We start from the raw sequence: 23,833 nt of genomic DNA on the forward strand, positions 1-23,833 counted from the left end.
CCTCCTTATGTAGTAAGGTTTTTCATACTCTCTAGGTGTATGTGTTATCAGTCTCGACATCCAAACCGAATTTGGGTTGAAGGGTCCATCCTGTCTCTGTGGTGTGATTACAACAACTGGTCCTGTGAGCAGGACATCAAGGTGCTATCCCTTACCACCGGGGGTCTTTCTTCTCTTGCTTTGGCTTTCTAACTGGCTCTGCTCTATGCTGGTGAACAGGCACTTGGGCTACTGCCTGCTGGCTAGCTTGTGCTTTGAACTTGCTTCTTTGTGCTGCATTTGTTAGTCCTACTGAGTGTCTGCTAAAGCTTTGACCAACATAAGTCAGTTGAGCCACTTGGCATATAGTGAAAGGATTCTTGGATTGGGACCTTCCTTAAAGCAGTCCTGAATCCTGTGTCTCAACCTGGACCTATTTGTGATTCTCAGGTTGAATCACGTGTTTCAATTCCAAACTAAGGTGCGACTGATACTAACCTCAAAGAAATGACTCTTACCTTGTGAACACTGGTTGTGTCTCAACCACATGTTGGCCCCCTTTCTATATAGAGCTCAGGAGAAAGACTGACAGCCTGTTCAATATACAGGTCCATTGGATGGTCACTCGTGTGGAGGAAGAGCCGTTAACTATGTGGGATGCTGAGGTCATACTTCTAAAAGTAAATGACTCACTAGTACCTTACAAAATGCTTCTGCTGCTGCCCCTGTGCCTCTGTCATAAATAAAAATGATCCTGATCCTCAGACCTCAAGAGAAAAATATTTGTGTCACCTCTGTGACAAAGCCAAGGGATTAGTTCAACCATTGCCACGGGGAAGTCCATAACACTGATGGTACTGACTTGATTTGAGGTTCTCTGGAAGAAGAAACTTATAAAAACTTTTACCTATAAGAGCAATAACATCTGCAGACCTAATGTAAAAGACAAAACACAAGACCCCAAACTGTCAAAGTCTTCAAAAACAAGAAGTCTATAAAACTGTCACAGCCAAGAAGAGCCTAAGAAGTTATAACAAGGAATGACTAAATTGAATGTAGAATCTTGGTTGGGATCCTGGGACAGAAGAAGAATATTAGGTAAAAAATAAGGCAATCTGGGGCTTCCACGGTGGCACAGAGGTTGAGAATCTGCCTGATGATGCAGGGGACACGGGTTCGAGCCCTGATCTGGGAAGATCCCACATGCCGCACAGCAACTAGGCCCGTGAGCCACAGCCGCTGAGCCTGCGCATCTGGAGCCTGTGCTCCGCAACAAGAGAGGCCGCGACAGTGAGAGGCCCGCCCATCACGATGAAGAGTGGCCCCTGCTTGCCACAACTAGGGAAAGCCCACGCACAGAAACGAAGACCCAACACAGCCAAAAATAAAAATAAATTAATTAAAAGAAGGCTCAACATTTAAAAAAGAAAGGAATTCTGATGAAGTACAGACTTTAGTTAATAATACTGTTTCAGTGTTGGTTCACTAAGTTGAACAATTGTACCATACTAATGTACAATGTTAAGAAGGGAAATTTGTTGTGGAGTGTATGAATATGATCTTCACAATTACTCTGTAAATCTAAAACTGTTCTAAAATAAAAAGTTTTTAAAAACCACACAATACCAGGTGATGAGATCTGGGAGACAACAGAATTAAACACTGAATGGGGGTGGCCATGTGGAATGGTTTGGAGGGAACACCTTCTCCCTAACATGTGCACCACAAGGATTGAACCAGAGAAGATGAGGAAGAGTGGAAGGTCAATTTGGGAAGGCTCTTTACTGGGTGTTGAGGAAGCACTCCCTTTCTCTAACCAGAGCACCTAGACTCCTCTGCACCCCTCCCCTCCCCCCACGTATCTTCAAGGGTAGTGCTTTGTGATGTCACAGCCACCCCAGCGCTACCATTGGCTGACCAATCAAAGCTGATGGGTGTGGCTCTTCATTGTCCTGGCAGGGTATATATAGAGAGGCCAGGAGCCTTGGAGTAGGGCACACTGTTGCTACTGACATGGCAGAGGAAACTACAATCCCACAGGAGCCTAACTGCGATGCAGGGACAAACACCAAGAGGTCAGAGCAACAAACACCAGGGGTCCAACGCAAGAGGGAGAGGACAAATTCTCCACTCCAGGGCTATAGGATGGAGAAGGTCAGATTACCCGACTCACGTGCCTCCTCTTCATCCCCCACCCAAGACTTACCCAGCCCTTCCCTGGCACAAACCCCTTCTCAATCCACACCCATTCTCTCAAAGTTCTCCTTCCCATCCTCTTTCCCCAAATCAATATCTTTCTGTATCACTTTGTTTTCTGACAAGATTTGGAAGGTGGTCGAGTTAACAAAATCAGTCCGTCGTCAGAATTCGGGAAGAGGTCCTACACAGAAGAAGTCAAAGATGCTAGTGTTCTACTACCGGCGGAGTACAACAATGACTAAAGAGCCAGAGGAGGATGAAAACGTCCCAGAGGGCTCTTCCAGCAGTTCATAAAGTGCTGCCCTGGGTCTATCAGGTGACTGAGACCTTGCTGTCTCTGTTGTCTCTTCAGAGAAAGCACTGGAGAAATGGTCACCTGTGTAGAGACCAAATAAAAAAGCCCTCAGCTACTGATGTACAAGCTGTTGTAGAAAGATGTATGTGTATCTCTGTCTGTTCTTCGGTGATGGGGAGTGAAGGAAGGCAGGAAGGGGCAGGTGTGTGAGAAGGGAGGGAGGTAGTATCCTGCCAGTTTGGGGCCCAGACCAGCCAGTCCATAGTTAGCCATACACCGGGAATAAGGACTGGGTGAGGACTGAGCTCTGAAGACAGACTTCTTCCTGAACACTTTATCCTGCTGGTGAGGAGGAAAAGGACTTGGTGTTTCTGTGTGTGTTTGGGAGGTCCCAGATGGGGAGAGGGGTGATGTATGGGTGGTGGCAGTCTGTGTCATAATCTGATTCCACTTTTGATGTTTAACAATTGACAGTTTTGAAGCCTCATTAATTCCCCTTCCCCTTCTGGCCCACATCTGGCCACACTTTTTGTTCATCTGCTCCCAGCCAGGGAGTAGGTGAACATGAACTAGAAACAGATATGCCTAACCTGAACCATCCGAATTATTTCCGTGCCTAACTTTTCCATAGCCAAGACATCCATTACCCTAAAATATCCTCTAGTGCACGTGGAGAACCTGACCCAATAAGTAATCAAGTTAAGTCTCTGGCCCTTATAATCAGCTTGAAAACTATGGGACCCTATGGACCTTTCCCCCTAGTTAAAATAATACCTTTCACCTCAGTGTTTGATGTATCTGTGGGGAGGAAGGTGATCTGCACGTCTTAGTTTTCCGCCATCTTGAAGGTCTTCCCCTCCTAACTCCTTAAAGCCTTTATTTCACACTGAGCAGCTATCTTTTTAAATAAATTTGTTTATTTATTTATCTTTGTCTCTGTTGGGTCTTTGTGGCTGCACGTGGGCTTTCTCTAGTTGCGGCGAGTGGGGGGCCACTCTTCGCTGCGGTGTGCGGGTTTCTCATTGCAGTGGCTTCTCTTGTTGCAGTGCATGGGCTCTAGGCACGTGGGCTTCAGTGGTTGTGGCACGCGGGTTCCAGAGTGTGGGCTCACTTGCTCTGCAGCATGCGGGATCCTCTCGTACCAGGGCTCGAACCTGTCTCCCCTGCACTGGCAGGCGGACCCCTAACCACTGCACACCTGGGAAGCCCTGATCAGCTATCTTTTGTTTGGATTTGCTTGGTCCCAGGAAGGTTCTTTTTGTTGATTTTTAACGATTTAGCAAACATATTTTTGAGTGCTTGCTATGCACCAAAGATTGCTTTGGGCAGTTTTTTACATGATCTCAGTATCGCTGAGTGTCCTAGCTCAGCCTGATCTTGGATTCATAATCTGGTTGTATGTTGCATCCATGGCCCACATGGTATCAGACTGCATTAACTGAAGTGCATAGCAGAGGGGGGATCTAACAGAAGTCAGTTTCTGTGCTTAGGTGACTAAGTCAGAGATAGGTGACTAAGTAAGAGATTAATGGTGAGGACATTATACCGAGAAAGGCAATAGAGCATGTGGCCGAGAGCATGGATTCTGGCGTCAAGCTTCCTGGATTCAAATGCTGGCTCCACCACTTACTTGCAGAATCACCTTGGGCAAATTGCATAACCTTTCTGTACCTCTGTTGCCTTACATGTACAATGGGGATAAGAAGTACTAGCATCACTGAGTTATAGAAAGGATTAAAAGGGCCAATATGTGTAAAGCACTTAAAATAGTACCTGACATATATATAGTAAGTATCTCAAAACATGTTAACTAATACTGGTATGGTGTCTATTACCCTTACTGACCCCATGGACTAGCTTTCTTTGCCCCTGTGGACCTAAAGACTATAGACTGAAGTGGAAATAATTGCTTTTAGAAGGGTGTTTGTGAGACTGAGTAGCCATAGCACTGTTTTGGACTCAGGTGACAAAATACAACACACAGCTGGGAAGAGGGTCTTGGTGCCAGCAGGTGCCTTTTGGTATTGTAGGGGTTTTGCAGCTTTGTGAACACTAAGAAAGAGTCCCCTGCACGGGCAAGCTGTACTCTTATTTGAAACATGCCCCCATGAGATCAGGAGGCGGAAGTGACTGCTCACTTGTGACAACAAATTATCAGGACTAAATCAAGTTTCTGTGGCTTGCCAGGCTCCCTCTGCCACTGCCTGCTCTATTTGCATGACCTGATGTGATTAGGCCCAGAATCTTGGGTGGCCTTAGGAAGGGCAGCAGTCATCATCTGCTCAGAGGCTGCGTGCATGTAGGTCACACCCTTGGCTGCGTGGGCCCTTTGCTCATTGGGTGCCAAACCTAGGGTGACCAATACCGTGGCTCCTCTCTAGTTAGTCTCTATCCAGAGACAGATGTTTTCTGGGAGGCCTTTATTGTAGAGACCTTGTTGTAAACAGAGTCATTAGGTGGACAAGGGGAGATGCAGAGAACTCAGAAGGGGGAAAATGGAGGGGTCAGTAAGTGTTAATTTCAAACAAGCGTCTTTGCCAAAATGAAATAATTACTGTATCTAGATAAAGCAGACTATGTTGGAACAAGCAAATGTTCTTGGCAGGAAGTCGATCACATGCTGCACAATTCAATTTATGGGCAGCTACAGACAGCTTTAAAATATTTTTCTGGCTTACTGTGATGTTGAATTATTGAACCCCCTTTTGTTAAACATTTATTAACAATCCAAAAATACCAGTAAGTGGATCAACAATTTATTTGTCTTATTCTTAAATAATCCCTCTCTGTCAACTTCATCTTTCAGAATCATCGTTCCTGAATTTCTCAGAACATTTGGGGAGCTAGGCTTCTTTCCTGCCATCCACTACTAGGGATCTAACTTGCCCATTTCCAGTAGAGCCGCCATCTCAGCGGTGACCTTGAAAGAGATTACAAGCAACAATTACCATGTTTCAGTCTTTCTTATTCTAAAAGCAAACAAAATTTCTTCCTTGATTCCCACAGTCCCATTTCTTCTTATTTTTTCTTCACATCCTAACTTTATAAGTAGATCACATTGTCTTTGCTTTCACACCTCTATTCCCTCTTCATTCCACTGTAAACTGGCTTCTGCTGCCATTATCCACAAAAACTACTCTTGCCAAGGTCAACACTCTCACTGGGCAATGCCGTCCACTCATCACCTATTTGCTGATGATTCCCAGATGATATTTTTAGCCCCAACGTCTCTCTGAAATGTCAGGATTATATATTCAATGGCCTGCCACCAACTCCAGCTGGGTGTCTCATAGGCAGTTCAAACTCTTTATGTCCAAAACGGAATTCATCATTTCCCACCTCAAACCCATTCCTTCCTTTGATGTCTCTATTTTGTCACCCAATTGAAAAGTCATATCTCATTCCTTTATTTCACCATACCTCTAATAAATCACTTTCTCCCTTAAATATTCCTTGCGTTTGTTCTTTCTTCTCGTTTAACTTCTGGACTATAATAATAGTTTTCCAAATGACCTCTGATCTTCTCCCTTCCAGTGCATTTTCCACACTGCCACCAGCAAGATCTTTCTATAAGAAAATCTGACCTTGTCACTTCTGTGGTTAAAACTCTGCAAAGCCTCCTCATTACCTACTGAATAAAGCTCAACCTACCTAATATGGCATTTAAGGCCCTCCAGGATCTTATCCTGCCTACTTTTCCAGGCTTACCTTAGAAATGTCCTTCATTCCTTCCCTATAATCTGCCATTTTTTGCTTTTATACTTTGCACATACTATTCATTTTGTCTAAAATGCCTTTCTCTCCCTATACCTTCCTGGCCTGTATAATTGGACATATCTTTAAGCTCACCTTATATTTGTCTTCTTTAGGAAATAGTCCTAGCCTGCCCTTCCCACTCCCAGGGTAGGTTGATACGTACTTTTTGTGGTCCCATAATAATTTGTGCACACATCTCTCATTTGGTTGTAGTTCCTTGTTTTTATCTCTGTTCTTCCATTAGACTGTGTGCTCCTTAAGGTTAGGGGCCATGTTTGTCTTGCTCACAGCTCTATCCTCAGCATCCAACACCATCTCTAGCACCTAAAAAAGGATGCAAGAAATGTGCAATAGACAAATGAATGTTGACAATACACACTTACAATTTTACAGCAGTGAACTCTTTGTAAATTTATTTCCCATTTATTGTCTTACTTGAATCAGCAAAGTTGGATTCAGGATAAACAGCTATTCAAAAGGGAGGTAATGTAGCAGAGTGGAGTCCTGATTCTACCACTCACTAGCTGTATGCTCTTGGGCAAGTCACTTAACCTTTCAAAGTGCTAGTCCCCTTGTCTACTAAGTGGAAATAATAATAGTTCCTACCTCATAGGGTTTTTATGAGGATCATATGGGTTAGGTAATTATGCAAAATACAGCATTCTTTGCATGTAAGTGCCCAATAAGTATTATTATTATTATCATCATTAGGATTATTACTGTTATAATAATTATTGTTATCCCTCATCTTTTTTCCTATTTGGCTTTTCCTTTTCATGCTTGGGAGTAGATCATCAAATACTATATGTAAAGCACTTAGAAAAATTCCCAGCACAGTGTTAAGCTTTAAAAAATTCTACCTGTGATGATGATTATTATTCTAATGCAACAGTCTCTTCTGTATCTGCTGGTTCACACATGGGATAGAAGAAGAGTTGCTTTCTTTTTTTTTTTTTTTTGCTTAGTTTTCTTTTTTTAAAGAAGAGTTGCTTTGGATTTTAAAAATATTTCTCTTTTGCCTCAGGCTGGAATAAAGTAGTCACTTCTCATGTTCATGTTAACAAAGTCCAAACTATAACTTACTCTGAGTCAAGTGCTGAGAAACAAACATTTTCTCAAAAAATTAAGAAATGATGGCACCCCGAAATTTCAATGCAAAATCATCTTTATTTTCCTGGAGAAGTTTGAAAAAATCTATTTATTTATTCACTAAATAGTCACTGAATGCCTACCATAGGTCAAGCATCGTGTTGAGAATTGCCCTCAGGGGGCTTAGAGTTTACAACACAGACTTACTAAATAGAGTCTTTGGTTATGGGCCCCAGATTTGAGAGCTGTTCTAGGGTAAATACAGAGATGTATAGTCCCAGGAAATGAAGATAGAATAGAGAGTTTAAACCATAGGTTTAGCCTGCAATGAACACTGAATGTGGCCTTGAGAAGTCCTACGGAAATTGATTATCCATCCCTGGTGATTGACACTGCCATGTCAGAGCTACTTCATCTTCATTTCCGATTGATCTTCAGTGGACAGAGTTTTTCTTTCTTCTTCTTCTTCTTCTTTTTCTTTTTTTAAGGATTAACTATAAATCTAACTCCATCAGGAGTATTTAAAATGTCATCTGGCCAAAGAACATGCTAGGGAAAAGGAGTAGATGAAGTCCTGTTTTGCCATACACTTGGGCACCCGTTATGGTCTTCCCCCACTGCTCCATCACTGTCGATCGCTCACTGATTTTATTTTTTCTTTTCACTTGAGTTATCAGGTACATGGTATAATCCATGCTTACCAAATTGAATGGTATACCAAACTGAATGGTATATGATGTGTTTAGTTCTAAGCTGATTCTGTTGCTGTCTCAGCAAAAACTTCAAGGAAGAAAAAAACCTTCCTGGCCCATTGCCCTCTTGAGGTTGAAAGGCCCGGGCCTAATTATCTAAAATACAAGTTACCTTAACAACTCTTAGCATTATAGCTAGTGGTCTAGCTCCCTGATGAGGTCATATGACTGTAAGTTGGGGTTCTGGGCCACAAGCAACACAAACACACTTACGCTACATTAAAGGAGATATTTGTGAAGGACATCAGGGACTCATATAATTCAAAGGAGACTGGGAAACCTAGTTTGCAAAGAGCAGAAACTGAAGATGCTCTAGCGAACATAGTAACACTGTGTCACAGAGGAAATCACCTGGTTAGGACACTGCCGCTGCCACCACAACTTCTGCCACGTTAACTTTTATGTCCTTGCCGCTTTTATGAAAAACACAAACTGCTGATGGAACATCTGATTGGTTGAATTTGTCACGACTGCTCCCTGGCTGTGTCACAGGGCTGGTAGAAGAAGGCTCTGGACTCCTGAGAGGCAGAAGAGAGGTGAAGTTAAGAATTACTCTTCTGGACTTCCCTGGTGGTGCAGTGGTTAAGAATCCGTCTGCCAATGCAGGGGACACTGCTTCAAGCCCTGGTCTGGGAAGGTCCCACATGCCATGGAGCAACCAAACCCATGCACCACAACTACTGAGCCTGCGCTCTAGAGCCCGCGAGACACAACTACTGAGCCCAAGAGCCACAAGTACTGAGCCTGCATGCTACAACAACTGAAGCCCGCGTGTCTAGAGCCTGTGTTCTGCAACAAGAGAAGCCACTGCAGTGAGAAGCCCGTGCAACGCAATGGAAGAGTAGCCCCCGGGGCTTCCCTGGTGGCATAGTGGTTGGGAGTCTGCCTGCCGATGCAGGGGACACGGGTTCATGCCCCGGTCCGGGAAGATCCCGCATGCCGCGGAGCAGCTAGGCCCGTGAGCCATGGCTGCTGAGCCTGTGCGTCTGGAGCCTGTGCTCCGCAATGGGAGAGGCCACAACAGTGAGAGGCCTGTGTACCGCAAAAAAAAAAAAAAAGAGTAGCCCCCGCTCGCTGCAACTAGAGAAAGTCTGCACACAGCAACAAAGACTCAATGCAGCCAAAAATAAATAAATTAAAAAAAAAAAGAATTACTCTTCTGCTAAGCCTCCCCACAATAGGGGAGAAGTGTTTTCTCCCAAATTGGGATACTGGTAGGAAAGGAGATAGATTCTGGAAAGCTTCTTTCCTGAACCCACTCTAATTAGGCTTTTATACTCACCTCTTCCCTGAAATGATTTACCATGGTCACCAATAATCAATAAACTGCCAAACTCAGTGGTCAATTCTCAGTCCTCATCTTATTTGTCTTTTTAGCGGTATTTATCACAGTTAATTATTCCTTCCTTCATGGGACAATTTATTCACCTGACTTCCAAGATACAAGTCTATGCTATTTTCTCTTTAGTCACGCATTAGCAATCTTCCTTACTGGTTCTTCTTTATCTCCGTGACTTCTAATTGCTGGAGTGTCCTAGGCCTTATTCCTTTGACCTCTTCTCCATCTCTTCTCACTCTGTGATGATCTCATCCAGGCTCATGGTTTTAACTGCCATCTATATGCTGACTACCCAGACATTTTTATCTTTAGCTCAGACTCTTCCCTGAAACTCAGAATGAAATAGCTAACTACCTAATATTATTTTTCACTTGGATTTCCAAAAAGGATCTCAAATTTAAAATATTCCAAATCCACCTCCTGCTCCAAACTTTTTCCTCTTTCCCCTTCCAGTAACTGAAGATTCCATTAGAAACCTTGTCCTTATATTTGAAATATATCCCAGATCTGACGACTTCTCACCACCTCTACTGCTACTATTTTCATGCAAAGCACAATCTATTCTCACCTGGATTATTGCAAGAGCCTATTAACTGCTCTCTCTGTTTCCACCCTTCTGCGTGGTCTATTCTCCTTAAAGCAGCCAGTGTGATCTTGTTAGAACATAAAGCAAGTCATAAAACTCTTACAGTCAAAATCTTTCAGTCGCTGAGCTCTTTGATCCAGGATTCTCATGCAACACTGACCGGGAAGTCTTTAACCGAGTTATTGTATAGAATACTTGCTGTTTACCAAATCTGTTGCTTAGCAAATGGACAGCAGTTCTTGACAAATGGACTAGGCTCCAGGAAGGCTGATCTCTTTGTGACATTGATCAGAGAAGGGAAAGAGTATACAACGCAATCAAAAATAGACTTCCTCTGATGTGACTTGGGGAAGTGAAATGCAGTATGTGTCAGAGGTCAAGAAGTTGAAGAAAAAGGGACCTCAGAGGAAGGGGAGGTTATGGAAATGGTATAACCAGGATCATTACCAACTAATTAGATGATTAGGAGAATGCAGAGTTTGTGTCTTTGTATACCCTGGGCTCATTTCAATCTTGAAATAGAACTTGTTGCTGTGGAAAGAGTCACAGAGGTCGTGGACATCCAGATGAATAACTAGATGAAACCTGGCTGAAAATTTGCTAAATTTAGTACACTGACAAAACCCAATTGAGGCTTTTATATTCTGAGTTTGCATGTGTAGAAGACAGTAACAGGGTTAGAGATTAGTTATGCAGGTCATCAGAGTCGCCATGATTATTGGCTGACGCTGAAAGGAAGATGAAAGAAATGTAATTTCCAATGGAAGTGTTTAATGAACTGCCTAATTTGAGAACTGAGTTTGGATTTAGAAGATGTGCCCATTATTGTGTGGCAAGCACATAGGCAGAAACGGAGATCAGGGTCTGTGTGTCCAGTATCCTGGGCGAGAAAGGAACATGTTGGAGCGTGAGTGAGTGAACAGACAGGAAATATAGCAGCTGTTATTGGAACAAATGATTTCAGCAGATTAGCAAATTAGGTATCCAGCTGAAAAAGAAAAAAAATGAATGGATCATTTATGACACAATCCTGAGATTGTAATCAGGATATTACCTAAACTGATGTGCTCACATGAGTAGAAGAGAAAGCTAGGAATTGCTTTTTTCTTCTTTTTGATTTATAGTGCAACCTGAATTGATTTCTGAGTAAACTCCCCAAAGAGGCAAGCCTGAGAAGATTAATATTGAGGTAATTTACTGACATCAGAAAAAATATTGCTAATTGTTGCCTTGTATCAGTGGGAGAGAAAAACCTAGTGGATGATTAGCTTTCAATAAAGGGGAGGCCACTGAATTTAAAGTGACAGTTTCATTCTTTGTCTTGCCATGAAGCACAGACCGAGTAGAAGGAGAGGGCTGCAGATGTCTGTAGTGCATAAAGTGGAAAACGGAATAATTTAATATTGATAATGGTACTGACTAGTATGACTCAATCCAATACATATTTATTGGGCATCTAGTATGGGATAGGCATCATGTTTTGAGGCGCCAGGGGACAGAGAAATGACACAGCTCTTGCCTCAAGCAGCTTGCAGTTTTACTAATGGTTCGGATCATAGGCAAAATCGTTGTATCGGGAGAGTTTATGTGTGACCCTGGGAGGGCAGGTTGTTGCTGCTGTGTGAGCTGAAGGCAGGGTAGAACTGGTAGAGAAAAAGGTTCCTCCCCACTGATTTCAGTATGGCGCCTCTTGGGGCTGCCAGGGAAGATGATAAGGAGGAAGCATTTCACAGTGGTGTGCAGATTGACAGGGCAGCAATGATGGCCCAGCGGTCCTGTGGGAATGTGCAGGATGGTTGCTGTTTGTCACTTGCCCAGGACCATCGCGACTCTTCCTGACCCTGGATTTGAGACAGAGGGAGAGATCTGGAGGGGCTGGGGTTTCAGTAGGTTTTGGGATTGTTGCATTTGTTATTAGGCCACCCTTTTGCTTGTCATCACGCCCATCGACTGCCTGACTGATTGCTGGTTTGTCTCCCAAGGGGACTTTGTGAGGCTTCTTGGCTTTCACTTTTTTTTTTTTAAGACTATTGTATCCCTGTGCTGGTGTTTCTATAAACACTTGGTATGTAAGGTTTGCCCTTTATAACAGGAATGCAAAGCTAGGAACACTTCAGAAACACCAGCCTCTGCAAATTACTGCATGGTCATTAAAAATCATTGTTATCTGGGGACTTCCCTGGTAGTGCAGTGGTTAAGAATCCGCCTGCCAAGGCAGGGGACATGGGATTGAGCCCTGTTCCGGGAACATCCCACATGCTGTGGAGCAACTAAGCCCTTGCACCACAACTACTGAGCCTGCACTCTAGAGCCCGCGAGCCACAACTACTGAGCCTGCATGCCACAACTACTGAAGCCCGGGCGCTAGAGCCCATGCTCCACAACAAGAGAAGCCACTGCAATGAGAAGCCCGCACACCACCACACGACGAAGAGTAGCCCCCGCTCACCGCAACTGGAGACAGCCCGTGCGCAGCAATGAAGCCCCAATGTAGCCAAAACATAAATTAATTAATTTTAAAAAATCATTTTTATCTGTGCCTTAAAGCAGAATTCCTAATAGGTGGCTGTGCCTGCCTCATGGGTGCTTTCATATGTGTTGTGCTATAGCCACTCTCTGTAGGACTGGCCAAGTCAGCTTTTTGCTAGGGAGTAGGCAGAAGATGAAAAGGCTAGGGAAATAAGTTGAAGAAAAACTGAAGGAAGAAAGGATAGGATAGGACAGGCTGGCCCAGAAGGAATAAGAAAAAGAAAAGATATCAAAATCAGGAGTGAGTGGCAAGGGAGAAGGGATAGTAGGGTGGCAGAGGTGGCAGAGTGGATGGAAAAGTAATCATTTTAAGTAGATAGCAGAGTCTTGGGTCGAGAAAATAGAGGGAGGAGAGAGGGGAAAAAGCAGGAGTTACTATGGGAATCGAGAAGATAGAGGATGCTTGATTACCTTGGAGTCCACAGGCTGAGGCCCTGAGGCTGATGTGAAATTGCTAGGTTTCCTTTGGGACCAAGGACAGGATTGGAGGGCTCACACACACAAACCCTTGAACAGCTCCAGTGACATTCTGATTCAGCTTACCCATAATATGATTCTTGGATGACAGCTTTTATTCATTCGGGACATCAGGCAAGTTCTCAAAAACCCTAATATAATGGACAGTGTTCCTTGATTGCAGCCAGAAATATGTGTCTGGTCTCCCAGGCAGAAGTCGCCCCATACCACGCGGCAGTTCACAGGAGTTGAGAGAGAAGATTGTAAATTGCACTTTTGAACCTGGCCTCGCAGTGCCCATCCAGGCAGCTGGGCCTCGCTAAAGTGAACACAAGTTCTGCACAGGCAAATAATGATAAAAAATGTCATGTGCAAGTCTCTCTGTCAATAACAAAGCTCATCTTTTTGTGCCAGCAAGACACTGCAGGCAGCCCACATTTCAAATTCAGTTAATCTCAAAATAATTCAAAAATCAAAGAGCTTATTCAACCATCAAGATATACCAGATTGACTCACTGTGTATTCATAGGAGAGATTCTGTTTGTGGGGGAGGGAAAGGGAAGAATCCAGTATCAAAATCAGTCAAAGCAGCAGTAGTTTTTGTTCAGTTTAAATTGTTTTCATACCACACAACTGCACTCTGAATACTAAGAAATACTGCCAAAGAATAGTTGATGATGGCATCATTTGCATTCTCAACTAGGAGTAAAATATAGCACCTTGATCTCTGCGATTAAGTGGCCCTTGCTTCTGTCTCACACGGGGTTGTTTCCATCTCACTGATTTCTCCTTTTTGTTTTTTTAAAATTTATTTTTATTCTTATTTTATTTATTTTTGGCTGCATTGGGTCTTCGTTGCTGCACATGCGCTTTCTCCAGTTGCAGCGAGCGGGGGCTACTCTTTGTTGCGGTGCATGGGCTTCTCATTGCAGTGGCTTCTCTTGTTGCAGAGCATGGGCTCTAGGCACGTGGGCTTCAGTAGTTGTGGCGCACGGGCTCAGTAGTTGTGTCTCGCGGGCTCTAGAGCACAGGCTCAGTAGTTGTGGTGCATGGGCTTAGTTGCTCCACGGCATGTGGGATCTTCCTGGACCAGGGATCGAACCCGTGTCCCTGCATTGGCAGGCGGATTCTTAACCACTGTGCCACCAGGGAAGCCCCTCCTTTTGGTTTTTAACTTTACACTCTGTCCTTGCTGCAGTTGTTGTGGCACAGAAAGCTAGCAGGGAGGTGGGCAGAGGCATCCAGTTAGCAATTGGTTACAATAGTATCATCTTTAGAGGATTTTGCATGTGTATACTTAGCACGTTGGTTTGTTCCTGGATTTTTCCTCTCCATTCTCTCAACTGTCTCCCTCCCAGCTGAAGAGGAAGGGGCCACGGTTACCGAACTCTTTGATCCTCAGTTACCTCATCTGTAAAATATGGGTAATAATCACACCCTGGAAGATTCTCTGTAATGTTAGCATTTACCTCCTCAATGTACCCTTTCCTAGCTTTACAGGAGACGAGATTGTAACTAAGAGAGGTAAAGGCTTTGCTTAAGGCCACAGCCCTGTAAGTGACAGAATTACTAGCTCTAAAAATGCACCGTTGTCCTTTGCCTATGTACTGTTGGAAGCTAAGTGAATGGGGTGAGGGAGGAGAACTGGCTTCCTTAGAAGTTCTGTTGTACAGGATCTGCCCTGTGCCATAAGACACGGAAGGCAAACTTGCCCCAGGAGTTAGAGGTCGATAGTAACGTCTCCCTACCCTGAAAGGGGTGCTGAGGCTAAAGACTCTCCTCTTCCACTCATTTCTTTATTTCATACAGATCCATAAACTCCTATCCGTAATTCCCAAACTGGAGGTCTGAAAATTGAGTTGTGCTTTTGTTTGTTTTTGTAAATTTGGCATGCAAACTCATTTGAGGACAAAATGTCTTCTGATCTGATACATGAGGGTTTTTATCTTCTTTATTAATGCAACTTAGGGTGACTACTTCTTTGTTTCACTATGGATAGATTCATGTGTTTGTGGTGGGCTACTCCTCATCTTGCTGGGGTGCAAAGTACTGCGTGTTCCCCCTATTATCTTTCTCAAATATGAAAAGCATTTCAAATTTGGACGTACTTATGGACCCAAAGGTTTTAGATAAATGACTCTGGACCTGTAGGTACATAATTTCGTGCCTTCAAAATGCCAGGCACCATGCTAGGAGCTGGGAATGTGACCAGGGATTTGGAGGAGGAGGAGGAGGATGCGGCTCATGATCTCAGTACTTACCCCACGCTGGATACTACAAAGCGCTTCGGTGAAACATGTGTTGACTGGTAATGCTTACAGCAACCTTTTTTAGTGGATGCTGTTTTCAGTCATGCTTCCTGCCCTCAAGTAGCTCATAGCCCAGGAGGGAAAACATCCATTCTCTGTGACAGATGCTAGAATTCGACAAGGAAAATGTGTACACTTTAGCTGCTACTGCTGCCTGGGCCCAGATCTTGTTCTATCTCTTGCCACAAACGGGTGTATAACTGAGCGGCAAAAGACCCGGGACCAAGGGGAGAAGAGGTGGCAGCGATGGAAAAGACAAAGATAAGGGGCTTCCCTGGTGGCGCAGTGGTTGGGAGTCTGCCTGCCGATGCAGGTGACACGGGTTCGTGCCCCGGTTCGGAAGGATCCCACATGCCGCGGAGTGGCTGGGCCCGTGAGCCATGGCCGCTGAGCCTGCGCGTCCAGAGCCTGTGCTCCGCAGTGGGAGAGGCCACAACAGTGAGAGGCCCGCGTACCGCAAAAAAAAAAAAAAAGACAAAGATAAGGAAGGGGTGGCATGTTGGTCCAGTGGACCAAGAGCTATTAAGGCATAACATTTTATGGGACATAATATTAGCCAGTTTGGGGATTGGAATGTAAGAGGATATTGCTTGCTGTGGGGTTCTGGTCCTGAGCTTTTGATGCCCTAATACAATATCAGGACAGATAAGGGTCTATTGGGCAGCCTGACGTGACAGGCTGTGACAGGTAAAGGTTTACTGGGCAGATAAGCATCTATTGGGCAGTCTGACATGTTAGCTTTGTGAGGGGTCATTTAAGATGTAGCATCTCCTATTTCTCAGCAGCTCCTTCCAGAGGCATGCTTTGAGATGAAACCTCAGGGCTTAAGATTTTCTAAGGGGCAGGAGCCTTTAAACTTGAGGCCTAAGCATGGCTGCTCAACCCCTCCTAAGCGAGTATGGCTTTGCCCATGAGTATATCAAATAATACCTTGCCAGGTTGCAGGGCTAGGGTCAAGTTCTGAAATGTGAGAGAGAGCCCAACCCGATGTAGTACCTGCCCGTTTCCAGTGTAACTTTCTTTTTAATTGCTCATACTGAACGCAAGACCTGATCCCTGTTGTTCAGGTGACCATCAATTACAGGTCCCCCCCTGGCAGCAGGCCATGCTCCCTCCCCTCCCTTGCAGGTAATTGATGGGCTGAAGCGATTAAGGGTGATGTGCTACATCACAACCATCATTCCCATAACCGAGAAGACATGAGCACACAGAGCATCCTCAGTGCTTAATTGATAATTCTCATGAGCTGTCCAGACAGGGGCCATTTATATATTTGGCGCCCTCATTTTTCTTTCCTCCCTGGGGTTAGGTGCTGCAGCTGGTAGGGCCATTAGCCCCTTGTCCCTGCTGGTGAGTTCTGGCTTGCAGCCCGCTTGTTTGTCAGAACAGAAGCCTCGAGCACATCGTGGGTAGTAAGACAGGACAAGCAGGAGGGGAAGGGACCTGGGAACTAGCAGTACCCACTTGGTGAGGCAGAGGCTTTGGGGCTGACCTAAGTGTAGGCTATAGGAACAAGCTGAAGCAGGCTGCTGGGAGATAGCCATGACAATTAGAGTAACAGTGTAGCAGTTATCATTATTGTTAGTGTTAGAATGATTATCGTGACAGCTAGCATTGCCTGAACACCTACTCTGTGCTAGGGGCTTTACACTCATCCTTTCATTTAATGGTTGCAAGATATGAATGAATGGTATACATGGTATGAATTAGCCCTCATTTGTCCAGTGCTACACAGCTAAATTGTTGTAGAGCCCAGATTCAACCTCAAGTCTATTACTGTCCAAAGCTATTGCTATTTTACTTTTAGCACGTTTTCTTTTTTTTGGCTGTGCCATGTGGCTTGCAGGATCTTAGTTCCCAGACCAGGGATCAAACCCGGGCCACGGCAGTGAAAGTGCGGAGTCCTAACCACTGGACTGCCAGGGAATTCCCTACTTTTACCTAGACTGTACTGCCCATTCGGAAAAGGGTCATACTGTGGAGGTAATGTGCTTGGAATTCACTGGAAGCAGAATTGGTTTGAGGGGCAGGCCAGGCAGGTGGCTGCCTAAGGCATCAGGCTTTATGGGGTATTCATATAGCCCTGAAAAATATTTTTTCTTAATTTATTTTATTCAAGTCTAGTTTCTTTACAGTGTTGTGTCAGTTTCTGCTGTACAGTAAAGTGATTCATTTACACACGTATAGAATGGAGTTGTTTGTTTTTTTATTGTTGAACTTTAAGAGATCTTTGTAGATTTTGGATAACAGACCTTTATCAGATGTGTCTTTTGCAAATATTTTCTGCCGGTCTGTGGCTTATCCTCTTATTCTCTTTATATTGTCTTTCACAGAGCAGACGTTTTTAATTTTAGTGGAGCACTGAAAAATTCGGAAGCGTGGAGCCATTTAACTCAGGTTTCCAGATGCGAACCCATCTATCATTGGCTCCACCCTGTCCAGAGCAGACAGAGGCTTTGCCAAAAAACCAAACCACCCCTTGCCAGATTTAACGTATATCCATTGAATAATTTTGCGATATACATACAAGTTGCATGAAGCACTGGAGGCCTTTGCCGCCAACCCTCAGAACAGGCAGTTGCCCAAAGTGACGAAGCAGTCAGTTGAAAATCCCAAAGCGAATAAGCAGTGGTCTAGTGCTGTGTGCCAGGAATGAGCAAGTTATTTTCCTGTCTAAATTTTAAACACTTTTAATAGGCCTCACAATAAATGTTCTAGTTCCCCAAATTGCATTTAATAACTCCCTTAATGTGAACAGAAACAGGTATTACTTTTACTAATAGAGAATCCGTTAAGTTGGTTTTCATGTTTCAGGATACTGTTTTCTTCTTCTTCCCTTCTGCTCTCTGTCTTCCTCCTTCTCTTCCAGCCCCTTCCAGCCTTTCCTTCCCCGTCCCCCGCCCCTTCCATTGTATCTCCACTGCAGCGTGCCTCAGCACTGCAGCCCCATGAGTAGTTGTGGACCCTACTTAATTCTTTATGTATATTACCCTGGGCGTCTACATTCCGGGAACTGGCGTGGTTCCCTGCCGTGGCAGCGGACAGCCCATGCTGTCTGAGTCTTACAGATGAGAAAGAGCCGTCAGCATGCAAAGAAAATGTATTCTCAGCAAAGGGTGCCTCAGCAGCGTTCTGTTCCTCACAAAGCAAGGCTTTGATGGTGTGAAAGGAAAATGTGTGGCTTATATGTTGCTTAAAATGAAGCCCTGCGTCTTGAGGTTTTTCTTTCCTTCCTCCACTCTCACTGCCATCCCCCCAGCGATCTGGACTTGTCAGTAGATGATGCTCTTAAAATCCTTTTAGCCATCCACGAGGGCAGCACAGCTGGCAAAATGTCAGGCAGTCTGTGTCAGCCCTGATAGCATCCTGGTGTCACACAACCGCACTGAATAAAGCCAGGGGACAGGGAGACCAAATGGTTCTGGTGGCATGGAAGTGGGAAAGATTGTAGCGAGCCCCACATACATTGCAAAACTTACAGAGAACAGACTCATAAACATTTAGAACTAAAAGGACTCTTAGACATCTTTAATCTAATCCCCTTTCTGTAACAAACAGAAGACAGAGGTGCAGAAAGGGAAGAGGTTTACTAAACTTACACAACGGATGTCTGTGTCAGAGTAGGCGGTAAGCCCTGGTGTCCTAACTCCTGGAGGGGTGTTATTTCCTTATCTCCAAAACATAGGCTGTATGCAGTTCTGAAAGGAATTGAATGTAGCTATCACCTTAGGCAGCAGCCATTAAAGCACATTCCCCTGATTTTTCTTTCTACTTGTATACTCTCTGTTCTCCTTAGGTCAAAATGTGATCTAAGTAACCCAGTGAGATGTAGCTAGAAAATGACTTTGCTGTTGAGGATTCTTCTAGGATCTAAGCATACAGGATTCAAACATAACTCTCTGCTTTTAAACTGTCATCTCTTAGTAAAAGGGAGGGGGGAAGGTTTAAGCACAAATTGTTTGCTGGTATTTGCAATATTAATGGAATCGAACAAAGCAGTATTAATAAAGGCAGTGGCAATGTGGACAGGGACCTGGCTCCACACTTACTGATTTGTCTCTGAGACCTTGCAGATAATAGAGGAAATGGTATTTATTTGGCATGGTCTTTTTCATTGTTGGGGCTCTTTTTTTCCGCCTGTATGCTTTAATTTATTACATCAAAGAAGACTGGGTACTTTTAGCTATTATATAGTAAGTTATTTACGTTGACTTGAAGAATCACAGTTGGTCTTTTTATTCCCAGCGTCCTTTAAAACATTTGCAGGATGAGTGTTTTGGCTTGTTAGGCTCATTGAATGAAAAAAAAAAAAAAGAATAGAGCTGGCTGGTAGAGAATTTCAGATTGAGCCCTCCAAGTGCTTCATTTTAGAGAAGAGGTCCAGGACCAAGACATGACTTGTTCAAGGTCACACAATATGTTAGTGCTGAGCCAGGATTAGAACTCGGATCTTTGACTTTTAGAACAGTATACTTATTGAAGTAAGAAAGTATTTTCATAACGTTTTTGATAACAGGTTATCATGTCATGTTATTTTCAAAATAGTCAAGGGTTCTTTTTTTTTTATTAGTTTCTGCTTTATAACAAAGTGAATCAGTCATACATATACATCTGTTCCCACATCCCTTCCCTCTTGCATCTCCCTCCCTCCCACCCTCCCCATCCCACCCCTCCAGGCGGTCACAAAGCACCGAGCTGATCTCCCTGTGCTCTGTGGCTGCTTCCCACTAGCTATCTACCTTACGTTTGGTACTGTATATATGTCCATGCCTCTCTTTCGCTTTGTCACAGCTTACCCTTGCGGTTATATTGCACAGTGCATTTCTAGAACATTCTTCAGTTCCAGATGTGAGCTCTAATGCTGAGTCCATTACTGACGTATTGTGTGACCTTGGGCTGTTCACTCAAACTCTTTGTATTCCATTTCCCTCAACAGAAGAACCAACACCTACCTCACCTAGTTTACCAGACTCTTGGGAGTTACAAACAAGATGGTGGGTAAGAAAGTCCTTGGAAAGTCCTTATACAATAGTATTAATGCCTTTGAAATACTTCTAGAGAAGTTTTGCTTTTAGCAATGGCAGGCTACTAGTTTTTAGGGCCACATTATGACTTTTGTGGGCTGTAGGCACTTTTGCCTTCATGAACTCTTTCCTCCAAAGAGGTGAATCCAACATTTAGTGCTACGTTTCTCCTCAACATATTTCTTGATTCCAAAAGTGTGACCGAGAGGCTGAGAAACTGAGCAGAGCTTACAACTCCAGGGGCTGGGAGACACAGTTGAATGTCAGGGCCCATCAAAGAGGAGGGTTTCTGGTAAGGCCTCCAGTTTGGGGTTGGTACCCTGAAGAACAACATCCTAGGTGTAAGGGCAAACCCTTATAGCCCTTATAGGAACTCAAGCCTAGCATCTAGTCATTCCAACATCTGAGTGGATTAAAAGTGATCTAGGGTAGTTGGTGCCCTTAGACTGTCAGTGCCTGCCAAAAAACAAATGTAAATTGTCTCTGGAGGAAGATAATATTATCTAAAGTCTCAAATTAGTTTTACAGATTTTCGCCCATGATATCTTGGGCATTCAGTCAAAAATAATCAGGCATAGAATAAGACCACATGACCAAAAACTAAGGTAAAGCAACAGATAATAGAAAAAGACCTACAAGGGCCCCTGATGGATTTATAAGATACAGACTTTAACTATGATTCATATGTTTAAAGAATTGTTTTAGATTGGAGATTAATTACAGAAATCTATCTGGATATGTAGTGACACATTCGTCAGTTTGAAACATTTGCCATACCCATCCCCTGTATGTGGATCTTATACTTGGACAGCTACCTGTAGGAGCTGGTGTGGAATGTTGCCATGCATGTGAAGGTTGGTTTTCCACAGATGCTTATAACTTTCTTGAACATTTAGGGTTCCCTGTTCCCTTTCAGATATATACCGTAGCACTCACTTTTATAAGCCCTCCCCTCTAAATTTTAGAATTTTTGATCATTTGGCAAACACTGGGCTTTGATTATTTTTGCATGCACAAATAAACAGTAAAGCAAGATTGTAGGAGGTATGCCAAGCGTACTTAAGCAATTAAATTTTTAAAAAAACAGTTCTCAAGTTGCCTTTTTTACACTTGCCTTCCTACAAATAATATTCTAATGACGAATGAGTCATATCTCTTAATTAAAGCTTGCAAAAGGGAGTCTTTTACTCAAGCAGTTTATTAGCAGTTAGTTTACATTTGTGCACAATACTTGATAGTATTCTTTTTCTTTAATGTTTTTTGCAGAAGGTAGACTTTACACAAATTCAGATTAACCCTCTTCCTAAATAACCTAATTTGGCGAAGCTTTATTCTTGTAAAAGGCATCTCTGAATACCTCTTTTCTTGGATTCTCCCAATTGACCTTTTAAGAGAATAGAGAGGACAAAAATGGTGTTTTAGTGGGGTCTAAGAAATAAAGGTAAATATTTTGAGACATGGTCTTAATTATTCTAAGGAAGGCTACTTGTGGCTAAAGGAATGCAGTCTGTTTTTTCAGCCAGGCATGAGCCAGAGTGTTAGAGAGGAATTAGGCAGAGAGAGAAGAATTTAGAATTATCACTCCAGAGGCAGTTTCAACTGACTGTAATGAAACTATTTCACATTTGACAAAGGACCAAAATGATATTGGATGGTCACCAGCAACACACGTTTAACTTTTCCCTCCCCTTCCTTCCCCTTACTTCCTCCCTTCCTCACATCCTTCCTTTCTCTGGAGGTTGAGCTCTCCCCCCAGCAAGCTGTGCTTCGTTTGACTAATCCTGCTGCTTTCTGAATTATGCCCTTATGCCGTGTGGCGCCTCTGATGGCAACAAAGACATATTTTTATGGCTATTTTACTTCCCTCCCAGTAGCCTCACACATTTCCCATAGAACGTAACATGGGCCCCACCATTCCAGTTCAGGAGCGGGTCATGCCATTAATTTAGAAGGATTTGCATTTTCTGAGCTGTTATCTTTTATAAATCATACGTAATCCCATTTCTGAAAGCACGCTCAGACCCACTGTTAACTGGATACGATAGAAGTCAGCTCACTGCCCTCTCTTCTGACAAAAATGACCAAGACATGAATAGCCTTTTACTGAGTACCATCTACATGAGGAGTTCACATTAAGAGCTAAAGGAAGATAGAGAAGAAAGCACAGTGAGGGGTTCTGTCTTTACAGGAGTTTATGACCAAATAGGAGAGAATGGATCCATGTGAGGGAATGGTGTGAGGCCTTTGCTTTCTATTTGGATCTCCTGTCTTCAGCCCCCACTGTGCTTAACATAGTGCCTGGTGTATTTTTGCCCCTCAATAAAGGGATGTTAAATACACTAAAGAAATGAATTAGTGAGGATACTAATTTGGCATTAAGCCACACATACCACTGGACAGAGCTCGTGCAGTGCTCACAAAGAGAGAGTGAAATTTGATGGTTCACTGACCATCAACACAGCAGTAGGTCTAACCCTTTGATGAGGTCACCTACCCTTTGATGAGGTCACCTACTCTTTGAGAATGTGATAAAGCCTATGAACACTCAGGCCAGAAAAATACATGAATGCACATGTATGCTAACTTTGTGGTGCAATTTACTCTTCCTGTGGGTTCCCTAAATGTCCAGAGTCCTCTGGTTAGGAACCCCTACTCTACTAGGTGCTTGTTATGAGTCAGGCACTGTGTGCAGCATACCCTGGGTGCTGTAAGAGGCCAGAGGAAAAGTATTTATCCCGACTTGGCAATTTGGGCAGGCTTCCTGGAGTGGTGAAGACTGAGGCGGAAACCTAAAGGACGAGAGGAATAAGCGTACTACTACTAAGTCCGTGACACCTTCCAGAGAGCCGTTCCTGTACCGTCCCCACCCCCCCGCCATTGAAAATAACATCCTATTTTCTGTGACTCTTTCTCCATTTTTCATAGCACTGGTCACAATCTGTAATTGTGTTATTTGTTTTATTCACATATTTATTATCAACCCCCTCACTAGAATGTGAGTGCCATGAAGGTAAGTGAATTTTGTCTGTTGTGTCCACTGCTGTATCCCCAGTACCTGAAACAGTGCTGGCGAACGCTCTCAGTTCTCAATTATTTGCTGAATGAATGAGGGCTTCCTAAGCATATGGAGTAGCTTGAACTCAAGCACAGAGGCATGAGCGTATGGGGACACTATGAGCAACTCAGTGCCGAGAGGATAACATGTTAAGAATGAAAGTGATGGCATGGGACTTCCCTGGTGGTCCAGTGGTAAGGAATCTGCCTTCCAATGCAGGGGACGCAGGTTTGATCCCTGGTTGGGGAACTAAGATCCCACATGCTGCAGAGCAACTAAGCCCATGCGCTGCAACTACTGACCACACACGCCCTGGAGCCGGCACACTATGAGAGAGAAGCCCACGCACCTTAACGAAAGATCCTGTGTGCTGCAACTAAGACCTGACACAGCCAAAAAAATAAGGAAAGTAAATAAATAAAGTATAAATAAATAAATATTTAAAAAAAGAATGAAAATGATGGC

The sequence above is a fragment of the Mesoplodon bidens genome (genome assembly GCF_964165515.1).
Source record: "Mesoplodon bidens genome assembly, chromosome: X".
Lineage (NCBI taxonomy): Eukaryota > Metazoa > Chordata > Mammalia > Artiodactyla > Ziphiidae > Mesoplodon > Mesoplodon bidens.